This window comes from Furipterus horrens, unplaced genomic scaffold (assembly GCF_987537825.1).
Source record: "Furipterus horrens unplaced genomic scaffold, mFurHor1.1.pri manual_scaffold_2, whole genome shotgun sequence".
Classification (NCBI taxonomy): Eukaryota; Metazoa; Chordata; class Mammalia; order Chiroptera; family Furipteridae; genus Furipterus; species Furipterus horrens.
The window spans coordinates 155,490,828-155,512,853 of record NW_028327172.1 but is presented as its reverse complement, the minus strand read 5'-3'; positions in this window follow the sequence as shown (position 1 = coordinate 155,512,853).

Sequence of the window (22,026 nt, the reverse complement as noted above, 5' to 3'; positions counted from 1 at the left end):
GATGGATGGATAGACAGACAGATACCTGATGATGTAATTTGAACGTGGAGCCAATCATACATAAAGAGTCACCTCTCTGACTTTCCAACTATATGAGGTACACATTTCCTTTTATGCTTATGCTAGTTTGAGTTAGATTTCTGTTGCTTTCAACTTAAGGAGCTATGATGAATGTAGGTTATTTGGTCTATTTACTGTTCAGTCTATTGATTGGAAGGGTATTACATTCTGTTTCAGAGCTGATTCATATATGGTAGATACACAGAATATATAAAAGACAGAACCATGGAATAAGATGAACCTACAGTCAAGGGGTTCCATATTTTTGTGTGTGTATGTTTTTTCTTTTTTTTTGTCTCTATTTTAGCAAACTGGTTCCAAGGAAGAGAGGCCATTCAAGCAAGTAAAAAAAAAAAGGACTTTAATTATCTTGCAGAATCTTATATTTGGAGGTAGGGCTCTGGAACTGAATATTGGACTGTCAGGAACCAAAGTCTCTCTACAGGGTCATATGAGCTCTCAGTTAAAGGCAACTCTCTTCTTCCAGTGGCTGTGGCCAAAACATCTAGTGTACTTATGTCCACCTTGAGTTCCTTATTGCATCAAGTGTCCCCTTTGTATGAGTTATCTCCCTTTATTTCCAGGGCTGCAAATGTATTGGGTTGGTCAAAACTTTTGTTTAGTTTTTTCCATAAAATAAAAGACACATTTTTCATTTTCACCAATAACTATTGATTTGGATATTTTGAGTATGTTGGCTATCTCCCACTATTGGCTTCTAGTGGGCAGGAACTTCTGTTGATTTAACAATCTTCTCCCTCCACTTAGCAGGAGTATCATCCATCTTAGGAGCAATTAATTTTATTACTACTATCATTAACATAAAACCCCCTGCCGTATCAAATACCTCTTTTTATCTGATCTGAGAGGCCAGGGGAACTGCTAAACATCTTCCAATCATAAGGCAGTCCTACAGCAAAGAGCTATTTGGTCAAAATGTCCATAGTACCAAAAAATTTCACAAATCACTTTTGCTATGTTTCATCAGTCACAACACCTTCTCCATTACAATGCACAAATCTTTTTTTTTCTTTTTGCATTTCAGTTGCATTTTTATCTCTCTTGAAATAATAAAGCATAATATGCCAATAGTGTTGCATATTGTCTTCCATATTCAATATTAAAATGGCTGCACAAAAATTCACCAATTTTAATGTTTTTTTTTAATGCATGATGATATGATAGCTGTCATAATACAATCCAATAAAATTGGAATGAAGTTAAAGACCACTAAGTGCTACTATTGTAACAGAACAGGGGCCCTCCCCAAAGTCCCTACAGTTCTTGGTTTTGGGGGTGGGGAAGGGAGGTAATACAGCTTTTAAGGTACTTTGCATGTCTATCGCAAGTTGGTAACTAGATAATAGCTGTGCTGCCCCCAGGTAAAGGGGCAGATGATAAGCTTAAGGTATTTTTCATAACAATGACATATGGTGCTGGAGTCAGCATTTAAAATAAAGGCAGGCAGCCGTAAAAGACAAGAAGCCACCAAGGCTGAAAGGAGCATAGATGGGAGTTGGGAGTTGGCTAGGAGGTCCGGTGTGCAAGCAGAGAGAGCTGTGATGTAGCAGTTAGGCAGCTTTGTAGGAGAGCTGGTCTGCCATGGGAGAGGGCCATGTGGGTGGAGTGAGGGTACAAGAGCAGAAGAGGAGTAGCGATGAGGAAGGAGCTGGGATCCAGAAGGGGATTCAGCCATGCTGCCTGTAGAGAAGAAGCAGCTATGCAGTTTGTAGTCAGGATTCAGTTATGCGACCTGGGATAGTAAGAAAGCAGGCATGCTGCCGCTTTGATTGTGCCCGCTCTAGCTGACTTCTAAGCTGCCAAGGACTCTGCCTTGCAGTCCCAGATTCTATCTGGACTTTTGGAACTCAGGACATATGGAGAGGACACTCTCTTAGGACTTCACCATGATCCAGCTTAACATGGTGTTACAGAACCCCTGGGCTGCTCCAGTTGAAAACAAACCCACGGGCTCTTTAGTTAGGGGCCCGATTGCCCGCCGCCAAAATTATAACTCTCAATACCAGAGTTTAGTGAAAAGAAAAAGAATTATTTATTTAACAGTTATATAGATTTAGTTATTTGCGGATTTCTGTTGTTAAGTCTTATGCTTTTAAAACACCCACAAACACATATCCTTGCCTCCCCACTACCAAACCAGGCTAGTTTTAGGAAAGTCAGAGAAACCGTTTCCCTACTTTCCAAACACAGTTCAGCTTTACCAGCAGCTGCCAATCATTCAATCTGATTGGGGAGGTCCTTTCTGTGCTGTGGTGCCCTCCAGCTCTCAATGCAGAACCGCCTGGATTCTCAGTCTCCTTGCAAACTGCCTTCTTCCTGCAAACCGAGTGGATCTTCTCTCCTTCTCAAAACTGCATGGCGAGAGCCTCTTAAAGCAGCCTGGAGACCCCTTCTCCAAGCCACATTGAGAAGGCCCCTTCACTAAGCCACGTGGAGGGAGCACACGAGAGCGAGAGAGCGAGACCCCGAGAGCGAGCGCGCGAGCGAGAGCGAGAGAGAGTCAGAGCGCCAGAGCGAGAGCGAGAGCGCGAGCTAAAATGTCCGCAGCTGCTTATATATCCCTGACTGCGTCCTCTGACTTAGTGGGCGTTGCAAACAGTTCTGACCATTCACAGAACCCCACGTAGGCTCTGTGTGCTTTCCATACCGTCCCCTGGTTCAAGACTCCTCCCATCTACCTGAGGCTTTGGATGCATTAAAGCCATTTTGCATAAGAAAGACATTGGCCACCAGCCTCAGGCATGTGGAGGCATTCTGAAAGCTGCTTCCTTCTCCCCATCCCCCAGCAGCAAACTCTGGGGATTTTTAGACTCCTCTGTTTCTGTAACAATGGCACATGCTTTTCTGGACTATTATATGGAGGCTGAAGACAACATACCCCGGATCCTGAAAGAGAGTCCTGACAGATTAGGAATGGGGAAGTATTGGGCTTGGTTTGGGTTTATAGCCTTTTGGGGAGCATGGGAAGTGCTGGGTCTTGGGGGAGAAAAGGGCTCCGAGCTGAAGTGCCTCCAGCCCCACCAAGATTGGAAGATTGTAAATAAAGACCTGTTTTGCTCAGCACTAATTGTTGGCACCAAGGCATCACGTGAATGAGCCCTGCTTTGCTTGGTAACACTAGAGCCATCGTACAGAAAAAACGAAATGAACTTCTTGGCCAACTGAATATCAGCTTTCTTTGGATAAAAGCTGGTGTCAGGCAGAGGGGAATCAGCATTTGTATATGTTCCTGGAATTAGAATATTATTAAGAAATCCACCCAAAGATTTCTCTAATTTTCTCTGGGACCCTGATGGGTTCACAGAGGAATTTGACTGTTAGAACATGTAATCCTGGCCTTCTAACCTATTTCAATTAATATACTTACTGGTTTCTGGATGCAAAAGCAACAGGATTACTCAATAGGGTTTGCTGGGAAACTCTTGTTGCGGATTCTGTTTTTATGGTAGAAAGCCAGTTCACCTTAAGAAGGATTATAGAAAACTGAAATGGGATTTAGGAAAAGAAACAGAAGTAAGCATGGGACTATGAGAAGGTGTTTCTCCTTCTCCTTACTAATAGTTTAGAAGAAATTAAAGTTAACATAAAAAAAAGGAAAATTACTTAAGACCCTTATAAATACTGGTATTACTTTATCTGTTGTTCTTAACCACACCTAAGTTGGAGTAAAGCTTTTGTGTAAATGATGGGTATAGCTAATTAACCAATAACTATTTTTAAATCAGATTCTGTTCCTTTCCAACGAGGAAATATTGTGGGGGGAATATATATATTCAAATCTGCCCAATTCACCTCATAGGGCGAGATTTTTTTGAAACCAGCGATGCCCACATATCCTTTTTCCAGAAGGATGAAATGTATTTAGAGGTATGTAAATCTGATACTGAACTAATTAGGAAAATAATAACTTTAAAAGAACTTCCACAAGAGGAAAATAATCTTGAGACTTAATGTTTGTTGCAAGATATTCCAATGCAACTTCAGGTCTTTTCCAGTCTCCAATATTCTTTATGCACAAGCTGAAATTGAACCCATTATATAGAATTTCTTTAAAAAGGGACTTAAATTTCATGTACAAGCCCTTATAATTTTCCTATCCATCCAGTAAAAAAACTCAGTAGGAAAGGATAGAGATTTGTACAAAATCTCATATATGTAAATAAAATAGTTATTCCTGAACATCCGGTGGTTCCAAATCCACATAGTCTATTATCAGTTATTCCTGTGGACTGCTAATATTTTTCAGTGATAGATTTATGTAGTACATTTTTTTCTGCATATTTTTAGGAGGAGGAGCGGGAGAAGGGGGAGAAGAAAAAGAAGAACAAGAAGAACAAGAACAAGAAGAACAAGAAGAAGGAAGAGGAGGAGGAGAAGGAGAAGAGGAGGAGGAAAAGAGATTGAAATGCCTCTTTGCTTTCACCTGGGAAGATTATAAGTTTACTTAGACAGTAATGCCCCAGGGATATACAGAGTCCCACATACTGTCTCAGATACTAAAAGCTCATTTAAAAGATGTTAATTTCCTAGAGAGTCCATTCTAATTCAATATGTGGATGATTTAATTTTATGCACTAGGACATTATTAGACTCCCAAAAGGACATGATTTACCTATAACAACAGTTAGCTATGAAAGGACATAAAGTCTCAAAGGATAATCTTCAGTTTTGCTTACCTCAAGTCAAATGCCTTGGCCATCTCATGTCTAAGGAGAGGTTACAGAGTGATCCTGAAAAACTCAGAGGAATTTTATCTTTTCCTCTCCTAAAAACAAACAAACAAACAACAAAAACCAGCTTGGAGGGTTCCTGGGTTTGACCGGATATTGTTGCAATTAGATTGCAAATTTTTATTAATAGCCCAGCTTCTACATGTCTTATTAAAACCAAATTAACCTGATCCAATTCAGTGGAACCCAGCAGGTAAATGAGATGTAAAATCTCTAAAGAATTATCTAAAACTTCCACTCTGGGATGCCTTAATTATAAAATTTCTAATTTTTTATACATGAAAGTAAAGAAAATACTTTAGCATAGACTTATAGACTATTATAGTCAGCAACCATACTCAGTATCCAAAGGGCTTCCTCTCTGCATGACAGCCATCTCTGCTATAGATATGCCATACGTACAAACAGAAAAGATAGTTAGTTATAGGCTCTCCTTTGCTTATGTTCCTCATTCTGTTGACTCTCCACTGAATTCTCATCATGTTCCACACTTTTGGAGTTGACTGGCTCTTTCCTTCTGCCCCTAATATTACTTGAACTCAATGTAATTATCTTAATCCAGCAACTTTGCTACTTTCTTTGCAGGATAAAGACATCCAAAATTGTGTTTTGCTTGCTGACCACCTTCTTATTCCTAAGAATGGTTTATAGGAAATTCCTATTGATAATGCTGACTTTATTTGGTTTACAGATGGATCTTTAAAAGATAAACAGGTATGTTACTGAGTTGGATATGCAATAACTTTCATGGTGGACATAATTAAAGGTTTTTATTTACCTGAATAAGACCTGCCCAACAAGTCTAATTAATTGTTCTAACTCAGGCTTGTCAATTGGCCAAAAATCAAATAGCCAATATTTACCCTCACAGTAGTTATGCCTTTGGTGTAGCTTACAACTTTAGAATATGGCTAAAGCAGCGAGGCTTCTTAATCCTATCAGGGTAGCCCATACAGAATGGAAAATAGGTTGCAGAATTATTAGATGTCATACAGAAATGAAAACAGTTGTCAATTATCAAAATCCCAGGGTGTCCTGAAACTGCCACCATGGAAGCAAAAGGAAATTATTTAGCTGATGTTGCAGCTAGACAGGCAGCAACAAACAGCCAAATTATTCAGACCTGAGAATGCTCCTTGCTTCCTATTAAATCAATAAAAGACTCTTTTATAGTTCCAATAGACAGCTGCAGAAGAAAAGAGAATATGGTAATGAAAAGGGGGAAACTTTATCCCAGGCAAACAGATATGGCTTGGGCCCAATCAGAAATCAATCTTACCTTTAGGGGCTTAGTTACCTATACTTGAACATGTATATGAGCTAAAACATAAGAGTTCTAAAACATAATTTCATAGAGTAAACAATGTTACTATTACCATAGCTCATAAAGTATATAGCAGATGTCCTATCTGTCCAAATATAACCCTGGAAAATCAGTCCATGGGTCCAAGGACATTTCCGACTTCTTTTAGATCCATTTGAGCCATGGCAATTGAATTTTATCCAAATTACACCATCTCAAGATTATGTGTTAGTTATGCTTTATATGGGCTGAGGCATTCCCTTGCAGGAGAACAATGGCCTTAATGATAGCTGAATTATTAGAAAAAAATTAATTCCCAGTTGGAGAATTTCCTCTGAGTTACAGTGACTGAGGGACGCATTCTATGGGGCAAATAATGCAATCCGTTTGTAATATTTGGCCTGTTCTACAGTATTTCCATTGTGCCTATCACTCCCAGTTCTCTGGGTTGGTGAAACATATGCTACAAATAAAACCATTTTCAGAAGCTTTTAATCTCTCTTGGCCAAAAGATCTCCCTATACTGATCCTCAACCTGAAATCTTCTTTTTTGGTAAACATAGCTTTTCTCCTTATGAAATAGCCACCAGCTGCCCTATGAATCTGGATGAAGGAACATATGAATCAACTTTACTAAAAGAAGACATTCTGCATTATTATCAAGGGTTCTTTAACAAGTTTATAGGGACAGATAAAATTAGTAAAATTAATTTCACACTGTGCTCCCAGGAAACGAAGACTTCAAAGATGCAACTTACAACCAGGAGATTTTTGTTCATTGGGAAAGACATTAATTAAAGACTAACTCCAACACTGTTGGAATAAACCTTATCAGGTGCCTAAACATGAATGGACATCCGCCCCTGTCTCTGACACTTGCCTCCACCTACAGCAGAGATCCAAGTGACTTCTTGAGGATGAGGAGACAGTAACATCAGAGACAGACAGCTATACCAAGACATTGACAAGGTCTGTATACTCAAACTTGATTTGTTTGATTGTCTTTACCTGTCTGCTAACATTAATAATAATAATTATTATTATACTTGTTCTTTAGGATTTTATGAAACCTTGTGTATATAGCCCAACTGTTAATAATTGCTAAAGGTATATAACATAACTTTTATATTATCAATAATACTCTTTTTATGGTTTCTCTTGAAATTTAATGCTATTACAAATGGAAGGAAAGAAATGTGTATATTTTTAAGAAAAGTTAAAAGGAAGTAGTTGGTCCTAATAAAGTGCTTATTTCTGAATGAGGGAAAAGAAACAAACTAAGAAGAACAGGTGTAGAAAGATAGTGAAAAAGAAATATTAAGAAAGGAGTTTTATGTATAAACACTAGAACCTAATTATGAGAATGTGCTAATGCATCCTAACCCAACAAGAACAACAAACTACATTAATTCAAATATAAGCTAAAATGGCTATAAAAACATGGCCCTCTATAACTGCTGTTGAGGCACAGGAAATTTACTTATGGAACTCTTACTGTCCTCCTAGCCTCTAGACTTATAGATGGCAATTGTAATTTACAGCATTGTGTTCTTACAACCTTGGCTCCTAATAAACCTTAAAGCTACAGCTTCCAATTGCACAACTAGCAGGAATCAAATTAATAATAAATGGCAGTTGAGTTCTTCCAATGGGAAGTATATGGGCCATAGTAAATAGGAACCCATCTCATGGTCAGATTATAAAAATTGAAAATGTGCATGGTGTGCCCTCAAATATAAGTAATTGTTATACTAGATGCAAAATACAGAGAAGTAAGACAGTTAGCAAAACCTGGATCGTGATAGTTCATAGGTTAGAAATGATCCAGAGTGTTTTTCTTAAAACAAAACAAAACAAAACAGCCCACAACACCTGCCAGATTGCCTCCCATTTACCAACTTCTCATTTCTGAGAAAAATTCGGTCTTGACTTCCATCCAGGGTTACAGTCTTGCTTCATCCCCAGTGGTCCATCATTCAGCAAGACAAAGGCTAACACTAAGACTTCCTAGGAATGAGCCTTCCTAGCACTGTGGGACCACATCATCCAACCAAAAGGTTGGTCATCAGTGCATCCTTTGGACTGAGTTATGACCGAGAGCAGGGAGTTTGTCAGGTTTTACATGTGGATGTAGGGGCCACATGTAAAATCTGACAGGCTCAGGGCGGGCCTGTGTGGCGGCGCCCTTACAAACTCAGAGACAAAAGTAACCACATAGGATGTGTTAAGGTGGTCATTGACATGGGCTTTGAAGGAATTCACAAAGTGGAGAAAGTATAAAGAACCAAGTTTTATTCACTCTTCAAGAAATGAGAGGGTATGGTGTGGGGAGATACACCAACATTGAGGGGTAGGGCTTTGAGCTTTTATTGGATTATAACTGGATTAAAAAGTGGTCAGGGGGTGGTTTGCCGTGGTGTGGCCCCTGATGGGGCATTGTAATATGAGACTGCAGTTTGTTCCAATATTATCTTATGTCTGTGGTTCTAGGATGTGGTTAGTTCTGTTCTCACTTTCCAGTAATTTCCAGTCCTGGGACACAAGCTCAGAAGAGTAAATTGGCAGTCATGTTAAACAAGGTCATAGGTCTGCTTAGCAAATGGTACCAGATAGCAAATGGCACTGACTTTATCCTTTCAGGGTGGTCTGAAATTAAAGCTTCCTAACTAAAAGCAGGTAGTCATGTCCTAGGCTAGCATCTTCTCTGAAAAATGTCAGTCTTTACTGTGAGTCTGTCTACTTTCTTTTTTGCATATATGATAACATAGCTTTGGAATGTCAAGGTAATGTCCCTTTTTCAGAACCCCGCTGGCACAACTACAGGGCAGAGACCACAAATCCTCTCCTTGTTATCATGTTAATTATTGACCATTAACTATCCCATACATACAAATGTAAAAGAAGTATGTGTCTATTTGTTTTACTTTTTATCCAATCCCAGAGATTTCCCACTTTGCTTTCTCCCACCTCCCTAATCTATCACGAGTGGATTTCATGTAACCCCCTTATGTCTTCCCTTTTGATTTTGATATATAAAACAAGTGGTAGAACTGACATTCTCTGGAGTATTTTCTCAATCAGTTGAGATTTTGCTTCCCAGCAATTGTCTTAGTTTGGCTCAAGTAAACTCATAAAAATTCTTAAAGGTTACATTTCTTACATTGACAACATGAAAGGTAACTGTGAAGAAGAGATTATTAATGCTTCATGGAAAGTTGAAGAATAGTTCCTGTTCATTAGATAAGATATCTTGTAGAGAAGGACTCAGTCTTCTTTAAGTCAGACCTGCTTTTCATATCTCAAATAATTATCCATGATCCAGTGACTGAAACAAGGACGTGAATGAGGGAGAACCATCAGTTAAGAAATTCTGCTCCAGGTTGGTTGTGTGGTCCACAGCAATCTTTCCAGGGAAGGAACGAAGGTTGTTTTCCTGAAAGATGGCTAGAAGGGACCTTAAGGCACAATGAAAAACCAGAAAGACTTGGAAAGGACAGGTGTGTACAGGCAAGGATGAATGCCAGGTATGTGGCCCAGCTTCTGTGCCCTGAAGAGCAGACTGAGGATCACCCTAAATGTTCCTTGGGTAAGTTCCAGCAAAGCAGAACTAAAGATCATAAGTGATCATTTGCTGCTCTTGTTATGTTTATGCAAATGAACAAGATAAATTAAAAATGGACTTAATGTAGTTCCTTTAAAGACAAGGAGGGTAATCTTAGGGAGAAAAATCATTATTTAAGGAAAATCACAATGATCAGTAGTAGACTATAAAGTAGGGCAGCTAACCATCTTAAAAGTTTCTTCTCATTTAAAATATGGTTTCACTTGAAAATTAAACCATGTCTGTGATATCACCAAAGAGATTCAAGTTGCAGGCAAGTAGAATGTCAAGTGCCTTGCAACTGGATGTCTTCCCAATAAGACAGTCTTACAGATTTAGAGACTTGTTTGTGGGTTATGTTACATAAATTAACATGTGTTTTCTGTTTTCAAAGGGCATAAGCCTATGACCGCATTACCTGAGTGATTGTCTGTACGCATAAGCCTCACTTAATCCTCTCTGCAGCGCTGCCTCCTGAGACTCAACGGTTTGGCTGAACTAAATGGCTGGGTTGGTGAAGAATGGGGTGGTCTGTGGGCTTCACTTTAAAACTGGTTTCTCTTTTCTATTCTAATGGCTTGGACAGAAAGGGCCCAGAGGTCTGAGAGGGGGGAAACCTAAACTAATGGGCAAAAGGGTTTTGGACAGGTGAGATGTGCCTAGCCCACCTTCCTCCAAAGAAGCCTTTTTCTTTTCTCCTAATGTGGAAAATTGAAAAATTAATCTCTGCCTTTTGCCATCTAGTAGTTATGGATTGAATGATGTCTTTTAACCCTTTTTGCCATATCTGTTGCCCCCAGAACACAACAAGGATGCCAGCCTGTTAAACCAAGCACGCCGTTGTCCAGAGACAGCCAACTGACCTGGAGTCTGTACGATCCTTCCCCATGTGGGAAGGCCACCCTCCCCTCCACACCCCCAATATTATTAGGGATTTCTGGACCCAAGGGTAGGTAGGACGACGACCATGTCCAGCTTGAAGCAGCTAGAGGAGCTTGAGACCTTTGCCCATTGTCCTTTACAAGATTACAAAGAGTCTTAATATCTGAGAGGGAGGGATAGTTATTTTTTACGAACCATTGGTATGGAGTTGGGGGGGGATTGCTGGGGGAGGGAGATGCTGGGTGGAGGGGAGTAAAGGGGAGAAAATTGGAACTATTGTAACAATATAATCAATAAAATACATTAAAAAAAAAAAGAAAGAAATTCTGCTCCAACAGGATGGCTCCTTACTGGCTGCAGGCAAACTGATCTTAACAGATTTCTCATGTGCCAGGAAAATCAAGTGACATAAGCCTAGAGCTCAGGGCATGTTCTGAACAGCACCAAGCCAGCACTGTTTCTGCTGTTACTGAGGCCTGATGGAGATACCAATGCTTGCGGTGTAATTCTCATGCCTATACTAGTCTACGATTGGATTAGGGCTTCCTCAGTTCCCTATTTTTTTTTTTTTTAAATCCTCATCCAAGGATATGTTTTTTAGAGAGAAGAAGGGGTGGGGGGTGAGAGAGAGAGAGAGAAAGAAACATCTATTGGTTTGGTTGCCTTTCATACATACCCTAACCAGGGATCCAACCCACAACCTAGGTATGTGCCCTTATCATGAATCAAACCTCCAGTCTTTAGGTATATGGGACAAGCTCCAACCAACTGAATCGCACAAGCCAGGGTTTTCTAACATATGCTTTAAAATTTATTTATTTATTTATTTATTTATTTATTTATTTTTAAAATATATTTTATTGATTATGCTATTACAGTTGTCCCAATTTTCCCCCTTCTCCCTCCCTCACCTAGTACCTCCTATTCCCTCCAGCTATCCTCCCCTCTTAGTTCATGTTCATGTGTCATGCATATAAGTTCTTTAGCTACTCCATTTCCTATACTGTTATTAACACCCCTGTGTCTATTCTGTACCTACCTATTTGTACTTCTTAATCCCTGCACCTTTTCCCCAATTCTGCCCCTTCCCCCTCCCAGTTGATAACCCTCCAAATGATCTCCATATCTAATATTCTGTTTCTGTTCTGGTTGTTTGCTTAGTTTGTTTTTTAGATTCAATTGTTGATAGTTGTAAATTTATTGCCATTTTAATCTTCACAGTTTTGATCTTTTTCTTAAATAAGTCCCTTTAACATTTCATGTAATAAGGGCTTGGTGATGATGAACTCCTTTAGTTTTACCTTGTCTGGGAAGCACTTTATCTGCCCTTCCATTCTAAATGATAGCGTTGCTGGATAGAGTAATCTAGGTTTTAGGTCCTTGCTTTTCATCACTTTGAATACTTCTTGCCAGTCCCTTCTAGCCTGAAAAATTTCTTTTGAGAGATCAGCTGACAGTCTTATGAGAAGTCTTCTGTAGGCAACTCTTTGCTTTTCTCTTGCTGCTTTTAAAATTCTCTCTTTATCTTTAACCTTTGGCATTTTAATTTTGATGTATCTTGGTGTGGTCCTCTTTGAGTCTAACTTTTTGGGACTCTGTGTGTCCTGGACTTGTATGTTTATTTCCTTTGCCAAATTAGGGAAGTTTTCTTTCATTATTTTTTCAAATAAGTTTTCAACTTCTTGTTCTTTCTCTACTCCTTTAAGCACCCTTATGATTTGAACATTGGTATGTTTAAGGTTGTGCCAGAGGCTCCTTATCAGATTCTTAATTTTCATTTTTTTATTATTATTTTTTCTTCTTGCTGTGCTGATTGAATATTTTTTCTTCCTTATGTTCCAAAGCATTGATTTGATTCTCGATTTCATCCACTTCACTGTTGGTTCTCTGTAGGTTTTTCTTTATTTCACTTAGTGTAAACTTTATTTCTGCCTGGGTATTTTTTATGCTGTTGAAGTACCCAATGAGTTCCTTGAGCATCCTAATAACCAGTGTTTTGAACTCTGCATCTGTTAGATTGCTTATCTCCATTTTGTTTAGTTCTTTTTCTGGAGTTTTGTTCTGTTTTTGCCATTTGGGCCATATTCTTTGTCTCCTCATTTTGGCAGCCACCCTGTATTGTTTCTATGTACTAGGTAGAGCTGCTTTGACTCCCTGTCTTAGTATCATGGCCTATTGTAGAAAAGTTCACTGGTAAGTTGGATGGGATGGAGTCTTAGGTAATCACCAGGCAGGGCAACCCGTGTGAACCAGATTGATGGAGTTTTCAGTACAGTGTTGCTTCTCTGTGGCTCTTTTTTGGGGAGGGCTCAGAAAGGGGACAATACTGCTGCTTGGTCTTTGGCGTTTTGTCCAAAAGAGAGCTGTCCCTGGGCACTTGTCCTGACACCAGACACTCCAGTTTCTCCTTTTATGCCACTGGTGCCCTTCCGGCTGCTGCTCTAGTGCTGGAGTCCAGATGGAGTGAGTCTGCTTCAGTCTAAGTCCATTGTGGGCCCTTTAAGAGAATGAATCCTGAGAATTCCAGATGCTTCTGCCACCCCAATCCCCACCTCTTTTTACAGCCAGAAGTTTTGGGGACTTATCTTCCTGGCACTGGAACTCTGCCTGGGTGGTCTGGTGTGAGGCTGGGATCCCTTGCTCTCTAGATATCTTTCCTGATTTTTACCCACCACATTTGGGTGTGGGATCACCAATTCCATGTCTTGGTGTCTCTGCATCTCTGTGTCTCTGTCCCTCCTACCCATCTGGGTGAATGTGACTTATTTAATTCCTTGGTTGTTGGATTTCCATACAGCTTGATTTCCTGATGATTCTGGGTGATAGTTGTTTTGTGGTTTAGTAGTAATTTTTGCTGTGCTTGTGCAAGGAGATGAGCTGTGTTTACCTATGCCTCCATCTTGCCTGGAAGTTCCTATTTTCTCCTGTGTATTCTGAAAGACACGTCCTATCACTAAAGATGATCTGTATATCATATCCTTGCTACATCAAAGAGTACAATTAATTCAGGACACAATTTTCTCTGTTTTATAAGCTTAATGGTAGTGTGTAGATATTTCAGAGTATGAATTTGGAAGGAGAGGCCAGGGACTTAGGATAATAGGGATCATATGAGTATAGATGGTTATGGATGAAACGCTAGTGAACAATTTTGCCTGAAATAAGTAGAGTCAGCTGAGTTTCTGAATGAAAGAGGTATGGCCAAATTGAAAGAACAGTTGAATGGGATCCTAGAGGACCTAAGCTTTCACATAAATGAGCTGTGCAGCCTCTTACTTGGCTCTAGTTTTAATTTGATTCTAAGTTTATGTGGTCCTTCCATGGACAAACCGTGTTTTGTCAGGCTCTACAGGATATAAAATGAGTCAGGCCTTCCCCCTTCCCTCAGGAGCCTGGCAGAGTGAGAGGCTGGGACTTCAAAGACAGGTTGTAGAGATCCAAGATGGCGGAGGAGTAAATGGAAGCTACACTAACCTCCTCCCAGGACCAGTCTGGGTTTACAACTTAATTTTGGAGAAATCATCTGGAACAACCAACGAACACTAGCTGGAAAGAAGTCTTATAACCACGGAGAGACAGAAAAGGCCGCTACATCACAACGTGACCGGTAGGGAGTGCGGAGACGCGGAAGGGCTGGCTGGGCTCACATGGGTGGCAGCTGAAGGGACTGAGAAACAGCTCAGCAGCCGGGGATTCCCCCTGAGAAGGGCAGGGTCTAAACCCCCAGCTGGGCTTCCCAGCCTACAGCAACAGAGTGGAAAGTAAAACAGTATCAGCTGTGAAAAGCGAAAAGCCACAGGGTTTCTTGCTAGCCGGAGAGAAACAGCAGGAGAAAAAGAGCTCTTAAGTGGATCACATACGAAAATATTTTGGCCACCACTTACCCTGGGCTCAAGCAGAGGGAAGGCAGAGAGGACTGGAGACACTTGGGGAGAATTTGGCACGGTGGCTTTGAGGGAAGAACTGGAGGAGCAGCCGACTGGGTCCCAGTGCTGACTCATCCCCAGTACTGCGGGTAGACCATTCCCCTTCAAGTGGCGTCAGCCTGAGGGGAAGCAAAAGCCCTGCCGACGGGAATTAAGCAGCCACACCCACAGTCCTTAAGCCTGACAGCTAATCACAGATTGAGCAGATTAACAATCAAAGAAGACAGACAACAGCAGTAGATCCCTGGAAGTCTCCAACAGGCTGCCTAGGGCCAGACTGGTACATGATCTGACGCCACCAGAGGCAGATCCAGGAAGTGCAGATCATTCTAGGAAGCACCAACAAACAATAGGAGTCAAAAAAATGGGGAGACAGAGAAACAACCTCCCATCAAAAGGAAAGGTAGAATCCCCAGAAAGAGTGCAAAATGAAATAGAGGGGAGCGAACTATCAGATATGGAATTCAAAACATGGATTATGGAGAAGCTGAATGAGCTCAGCGGAAACTTCAAAGAACTCCAGAAAAACTACAAGGAACTCACAGAAAATTACGTGAGCATGAAAAAGGACATAGAAGCTATCAATAAGAGCCAGGAGGAAATGAAGAATACGATCTCTGAATTGAAGAACACAGTAGAAGGAATTAAAAGCAGGCTAGAGGAAGCAGAAGATCGGATCAGCGAGCTGGAGGACAACGTACACAAAAACTCCCAGACAATGCAACAAAATGAAAAAAGACTGAACAAGACTGAAGAGGTTCTAAGACAGCTGCAGGACAACATGAAACGTAATAATATCCGTATCATAGGAATTCCAGAAGGAGAAGAAGAAGAGCAAGGGATAGAAAACCTCTTTGAAAAACTAATGACAGAAAACTTCCCTAACATGACGAGAGAAAGAGTCACGCAAGTCCAGGAAGCACAGAGGGTCCCAATGAAGATGAACCCCAACAGGCCCACCTCAAGACACATCATAATTAAAATGGCAACATTCAAAGACAAAGAGAGGATCCTAAAAGCAGCAAGAGAAAAACAACTAATAACATACAAGGGTACTCCAATAAGGCTATCATCAGATTTCTCAGCAGAAACACTACAAGCCAGAAGGGAATGGCAAAAAATATTCCAAGCAATGAAAAACAAAGGTCTACAACCTAGAATACTATACCCAGCAAAACTCTCATTCAAAATGGAGGGTGAAATAAGGAGCTTCCAAGACAAAAGAAGGCTAAAAGAATACATCTCCACCAAACCAGCAATGCAAGAGATGCTAAAGGGTCTGCTCTAAGAAGATAAAGAAACAGAGAGAGACAGAGAAGAACACAAGTACAAAGGGGAAAAATGACAGTGAATAAGTACTTATCGGTAATAACCTTAAATGTAAATGCATTAAATGCTCCAATTAAAAGACATAGGGTAGCTGAATGGATTAGAAAGAATGACCCACATATATGCTGTCTACAAGAGACCCACCTTAGAACAAAAGATCTACACAGACTGAAAGTAAAGGGATGGAAAAAAGTATTTCAAGCAAATGGGCATGGGAATGACTGGGAATGACTTTCAAAGGTAATAAAAGCCCGCGAAATAAAAGGCCTGCTGCCATGGTTGGTTGTGCGGTCCACAGCAATCTCTCCAGGGAAAGAATGAAGGTTGTTTTCCTGAAAGATGGCTAGAAGGGACCTTAAGGCACAATGGAAAACCAGAAAGACTTGGAAAGGACAGGTGTGTACAGGCAAGGATGAATGCCAGGTATGTGGCCCAGCTTCTGTGCCCTGAAGAGCAGACTGAGGGCCACCCTAAATGTTCCTTGGGTAAGTTCCAGCAAAACAGAACTAAAGATCATAAGTGATCATTTGCTGCTCTTGTTATGTTTATGCAAACGAACAGGATAAATTAAAAATGGACTTAATGTAGCCCCTTTAAAGACAAGGAGAGTAATCTTAGGGAGAAAAATCATTATTCAAGGAAAATCACAATGATCAGTGGCAGACTGTAAAGTAGGGCAGCTAACCGTCTTAAAAGTTTCTTCTCACTTAAAAAATGGTTTCACTTGAAAATTAAACCATATCTGTGATATCACCAAAGAGATTCAAGTTGCAGGCAAGTAGAATGTCAAGTGCCTTGCAACTGGATGTCTTCCCAATAAGACAGTCTTACAGATTTAGAGACTTGTTTGTTGGCTATGTTACATAAATTAACATGTGTTTTCTGTTTTCAAAGGGCATAAGCCTATGACCGCATTACCTCAGTGATTGTCTGTACGCAAAAGGCTCACTTAATCCTCTCTGCAGCGCTGCCTCCTGAGACTCAACGGTTTGGCTGAACTAAATGGCTGGGTTGATGAAGAATAGGGTGGTCTGTGGGCTTCACTTTAAAACTGAATTCTCTTTTCTATCCTAATGGCTTGGACAGAAAGGGCCCAGAGGTCTGAGAAGGGGGAAACATAAACTATTTCCCTCAGCCCAAACTAAATATAATGGGCAAAAGGGTTTTGGACAGGCGAGATGTGCCTAGCACACCTTCCTCCAAAGAAGCCCCCCCCCCTTTTTTTTTTCTCCTAATGTGGAACATTGAAAAATTAATCCCTGCCTTTTGTCACCTAGTAGTTATGGATTGAATGATGCTTTTTAACCCTTTTTGCCAAATCTGTTCCCCCCAGAACACAACAAGGATGCCAACCTGCTAAACCAAGCACGCCGTTGTCCGGAGACAGCCAACTGACCTGGAGTCTGCACAATCCTTCCCCATGTGGGAAGGCCACCCTCCCCTCCACACCCCCACTATTATTAGGGATTTCTGGACCCAAGGGTAGGTAGGACGACGACCATGTCCAGCTTGAAGCAGCTAGAGGAGCTTGAGACCTTTGCCCATTGTCCTTTACAAGATTACAAAGGGTCTTAATATCTGAGAGGGAGGGATAGTTATTTTTTACGAACCATGGGTACGGACTTGGGGGGGGGATGCTGGGGGAGGGAGATGCTGGGTGGAGGGGAGTAAAGGGGAAAAAATTGGAACTACTGTAACAACATAATCAATAAAATATACTTTAAAAAAAAAAAAAAAAAAAAAAAAGACAGGTTGTACCCAAATACCTTTACCTCAAATAGAGCAGGACTGGGATGCATGCTCTGTTTGGGTATAAATTAAGTGCAATGGAATGCCTACCATGATTAGTAGATCTTAAAGGGCTTCCCCAACTCCATGTGAGTTTGCAGCCTATGCCTTTTTGTGCTTAAAGCAGGGTATCTTCGCCTGCTTCGAAATACCATTGAGGAAGAAGGCCAACCAGGCAGAAGTCACATGAATGGGAGTCTGTGAGACACACTGAGTGCCTCTTTGCATGTGGGCTAACAGAGGCAGAGACAGAAGTACAGGGAGTTGTAAAGGGGAAAGGAGAGGATATGGGCAGTGCTGATGTCCCTTTAGCCAGGGGTGATCTTAATCAATGAAAGGAACTTCAGCAACAGTGCTGGAATGCTCCCTGAACTAAATGTATTCTAAATGTTTTACAACTTCCCTTTGCCCTCTCCTCTTCTAGTCTCCCTCTTACCTCCTTATCTATTCTTTCCAGACTTAAAAAGTGAGACAAACAAACCCCAAAGGTATAGTGTTTCTTTTCCCTTCCCTCCTCTTGCCAGCTGAGAGCACATTTTTTTAGCATGCTTGCTCTGTCGGAATCTCTAGGCATCTGGTTCTATGTTTTTCTCTCTTTCTCTGTCTCCATCCTTCCCCATGTTCACTCCCTCCCTCCCTCCACATGTCTCTCACTCTCTATTTTTCTCTTTGTCTCCTCCCTTAGTCTTTATCTCTATTTCCATTTCCCCCTTCCCTATAAGCCTGTTACAATAAAATACAAGATCTGAAGACCCAGATTATTCTATCTGTGAATTTGTGGACAAAAAAACTGATCTGATGCAAGAGAAATGAAATATTACCATGTCATTTCAGTTTACTCCTCTGTGTCTTCTCAGATACATTTTACAGAGCAAGAAAAAATTATATTCCAAGTTTGTTTTGATTTTCAACCATGGACAGCATATATAACTTTTTTCCCTTGAGGAGTCACTGATAGCTTCATCAAATTTTTAGCCAATCTAAAAAACGCTTTCCTTAAGCCAGAGGTTTAAGATTACTCCTTTAAAATCATCATTTTCAAGCAAAGAGGAAGATGCTCTCTTCATGGAGTAGACTGAAAAGATAGAGCCTATTGGTTTGGCTTTATGCTACATCATGGTTTTTGAGGTTAAAAGATACAAAACAAACAAATAAATACCTTCTCCCCCCAACAGTGAGAATATAGTTCCTTTCCTTAGCCCAGAGTTATTTTGATGGGTGTCTGTCAGTTGAGGCAGTCACTTGGATATATCCATTCATTTTTCATTCACTATTTCAGCAATAATTTACTTACTGAATATGGAGGGGCAGACTCTGGGATACAGTGAGGTCCCCACTCTCATGGAGTGTCTTCTTGTCAGTAAGACAAATAATGAAATAAAAAAAAATTATCAGGATGTTTTTAGATATGCTATGAAAACAACAAAAGAAGTTGATGTAATCCAGAGTGGGGAGTTGGGGGGCAGGAGGCCTCTTCTTTAAAAATTTTAAATTGGTTTTCAGAGAGAAGGGAAGGGAGGGAGAGAAAGAGAAAGAGAAACATCATTCAGTTGCTTCTCATACACACCTAACTGGGGACCGAACCTGCAACCTAGGTATGTGCCCCAACCAGGAATTGAACCTATGATCTTTCAGTTTATGGGAATGATGCTCCAGCCAACTGAGCCACACCAGCCAGGGTGGGAGGAGGCCTCTTTACAGAGGGAAAAGCAAACCCATAAAGCACTGATGAGAAGGATGACTGACTACTTACATACACATATCTGGATGAAGGATAGGTAGTAGACAAAAACAGAAGTCCTTAAAAAATAATGTTCTAAAAGGAGTTAAAATCAATTTCACTGAAATTTCTGTTTACTGAATGTCCTCCTCTTCCTCCTCTTCTTCTTTCTCCTTTATTTTCTGTGTCATATTTTCCCCACTAATTGCTCACTATGTTCTTTCTCTGAAAGAATTTAATGCCAGAATCTGTTTAAAAGGCAGCCTGAGGGTGGTAGGGTCTCTGACTGCTGTGACGTTCAAGTAGATCAGCAGTTCTCAAATTTTCCAGTGCATCAGATTCACCTGGAGGGCTTGTTGAAGCACAGATTGCTGGCCCCACTCCCAGTGTCTGATTTGATGAATCAGGGTAGGGCTTGAGGCTTGGTTGGTTTTGCTAACAGGTTCCCAGGTGATGCTGATTCTGCTTGTGTGGGACCATACTTTAAAAAACACTGGGTTAGCTGCCCCTGTGACAGAGAAAGCAGGGCCAGCTGACTGAGGCCTGAGGGCACACGTGCAGCCCACCGTTCCCCATGCAGGAGAGGGCATGACAGGTCCTCTGTTCCCCAGCCAGCTGTCCCACTGCTGGGATTTCCTCAGTCTCTGTTCAGAGCATCTCATGACAATCCTCCTTGTGTTAGTTTTAACTTTAGGTCCAATTTTCTTTCCATCAGTCTGATCTCTTCTGCTTTTTATCTATCAGAAACTCTTGCATGTTTGTTAAAGTTGTCAGATTTTGTTGTTATTTTGGAGAGAGGAGAGGTAAATAGGTGAGTGTTGCCAGCCATTTTGAAGTAGAAGTTAATACACTGCCTTAAAACTTTGGATAAGTGAAATGAAAGGATGACAAAGTACAAATAAAAATGAATTCCTTCTAAAAGGAGGCATGTTCTCCCAGTGCTTTAATAAATTTATTCCCTAGTCAGTCAGATTGCCAATTTAGTGACTGCATTTTCTCTTATAAGCCCCTGCATTTCTTTTAAAAATCCTTTGGATTCTAGGAGAATGGAGGAAAAGGCAAGCAGTGGGAAAATAGTGAAGACAATGCTTTAGTAACCAACTAATCTGTCTTATTTTTTCTTATTTTGAGCTAAGAGAATTACCGTCAAGGTCTTCTATTATGATGCTGGGATCCTCAGATGATGACATTGGCTTGGCTAAATTTTAAGAGGATTCTTTTTTGGAAAACTATCTGTCTTGGAAGGGCTCCCTTTGAAACTGGAGGTTCAGATGGAAGCTGGAGAACTAGAGCCCAGAGAGGCTGGGGAAGAACCAGATTGTGCCGAGGTCTCAGTGTGGCCACACAGGCCGGTCTGAGGAGGCTACTGGCCTGAGCAGGGTGACTTGGGTCTCTTATGAGGGGGTGATACAAACTAATAGTAATCCTCAACTCGATCCCCCAAAACCAGATTTCTATCATGCCACACATAGCCAGAAAGTAAGTTTCTGTTTAGAGATCAATTGTCTTTTTGTTTTCTAGTTTCTTCCCAGAACTCTGAGAGCCTCAAAATACATACCTTGAAGAAGAAATTGCAGTGGGCTTGTATATCTGTTGAAATAAGTTTTCCTCTCCAGGTCAGGTTGATGTGATTTTTAGGATTATGGAATGGAAAAAAGTGCACATCATCTGTTCTGTTGACATTTTGGAGAAGTTTTTACATTTCTGTGTCTTTATTGGCCTGAAAATATGCTGAGTGAAAAGGCTTTTTGGTAAGGTTTAACTAAGAGAACTACATGTGACTCTGAGAAGTTCATTTTGGGTCTCAAGTTGGCCAATGATTAGCTTGTGCCTGAACACGTTAGTCTAAGAAGCACTTAAGTAATGGAGAGAGAATTAAAAAATAAAAGCAAATTACAGAACATGGAGCTAAGGGAAAAGCTGAAAAAAAAAAAAAAAAGGCATTTTGCCCTTCAAGGTTGATGGATAAGCTGTGATCAAGATATAGACTATGTCTACCTGATAATGGCTTTGAGTTCATTCCATTACTTAACCAGCTCAGTGAACTGAAGTCCTCAATGATTAATCTAGATTTAAGGGCAACATATTGGTAGAAGTTTCAATTAAACAGGAAGTTACGATTCTAAATTTGTAGGCACCTAATCACATATAAAGCTAAAATTGACTGCTGTAAGATGTTGATAATGTTTTAAAACATACCTCTCTTGGTAATTTATAGATGTAGTAAAAATATTATTAAGGACAAAGATGATTTGAACAGCACAATTATAATATTTGTCTACTAGGAATTATGCATCCACGTATGTTTACGTATATGTGTGTTCATATGTGTGTATTTGTATAAACTGCATCCAGCTACTGGAAAATACACATTTTTTAAAGCACATGTGGGATAATTAAAAAATTGATTACTTAATAGGTTGTAAAACGAGCTAACAAATTTCACTCCAGCCACAATACAAACAAACTAGAAATTAATAACAAAAATATAAACTTAAAGTGAACCTCATATACTTGGAAATTAAAAGAACAGGACCTATGGCTCAAAGAAGAAATCATTATGTAAATTAAAAATAGAGCTGAATGATAACACACATAGGAACCTTACATAGTAAAATTTGGCAGATGTACCTAAAAAAGTATCTTAAAGTGAAATCTATAGTATA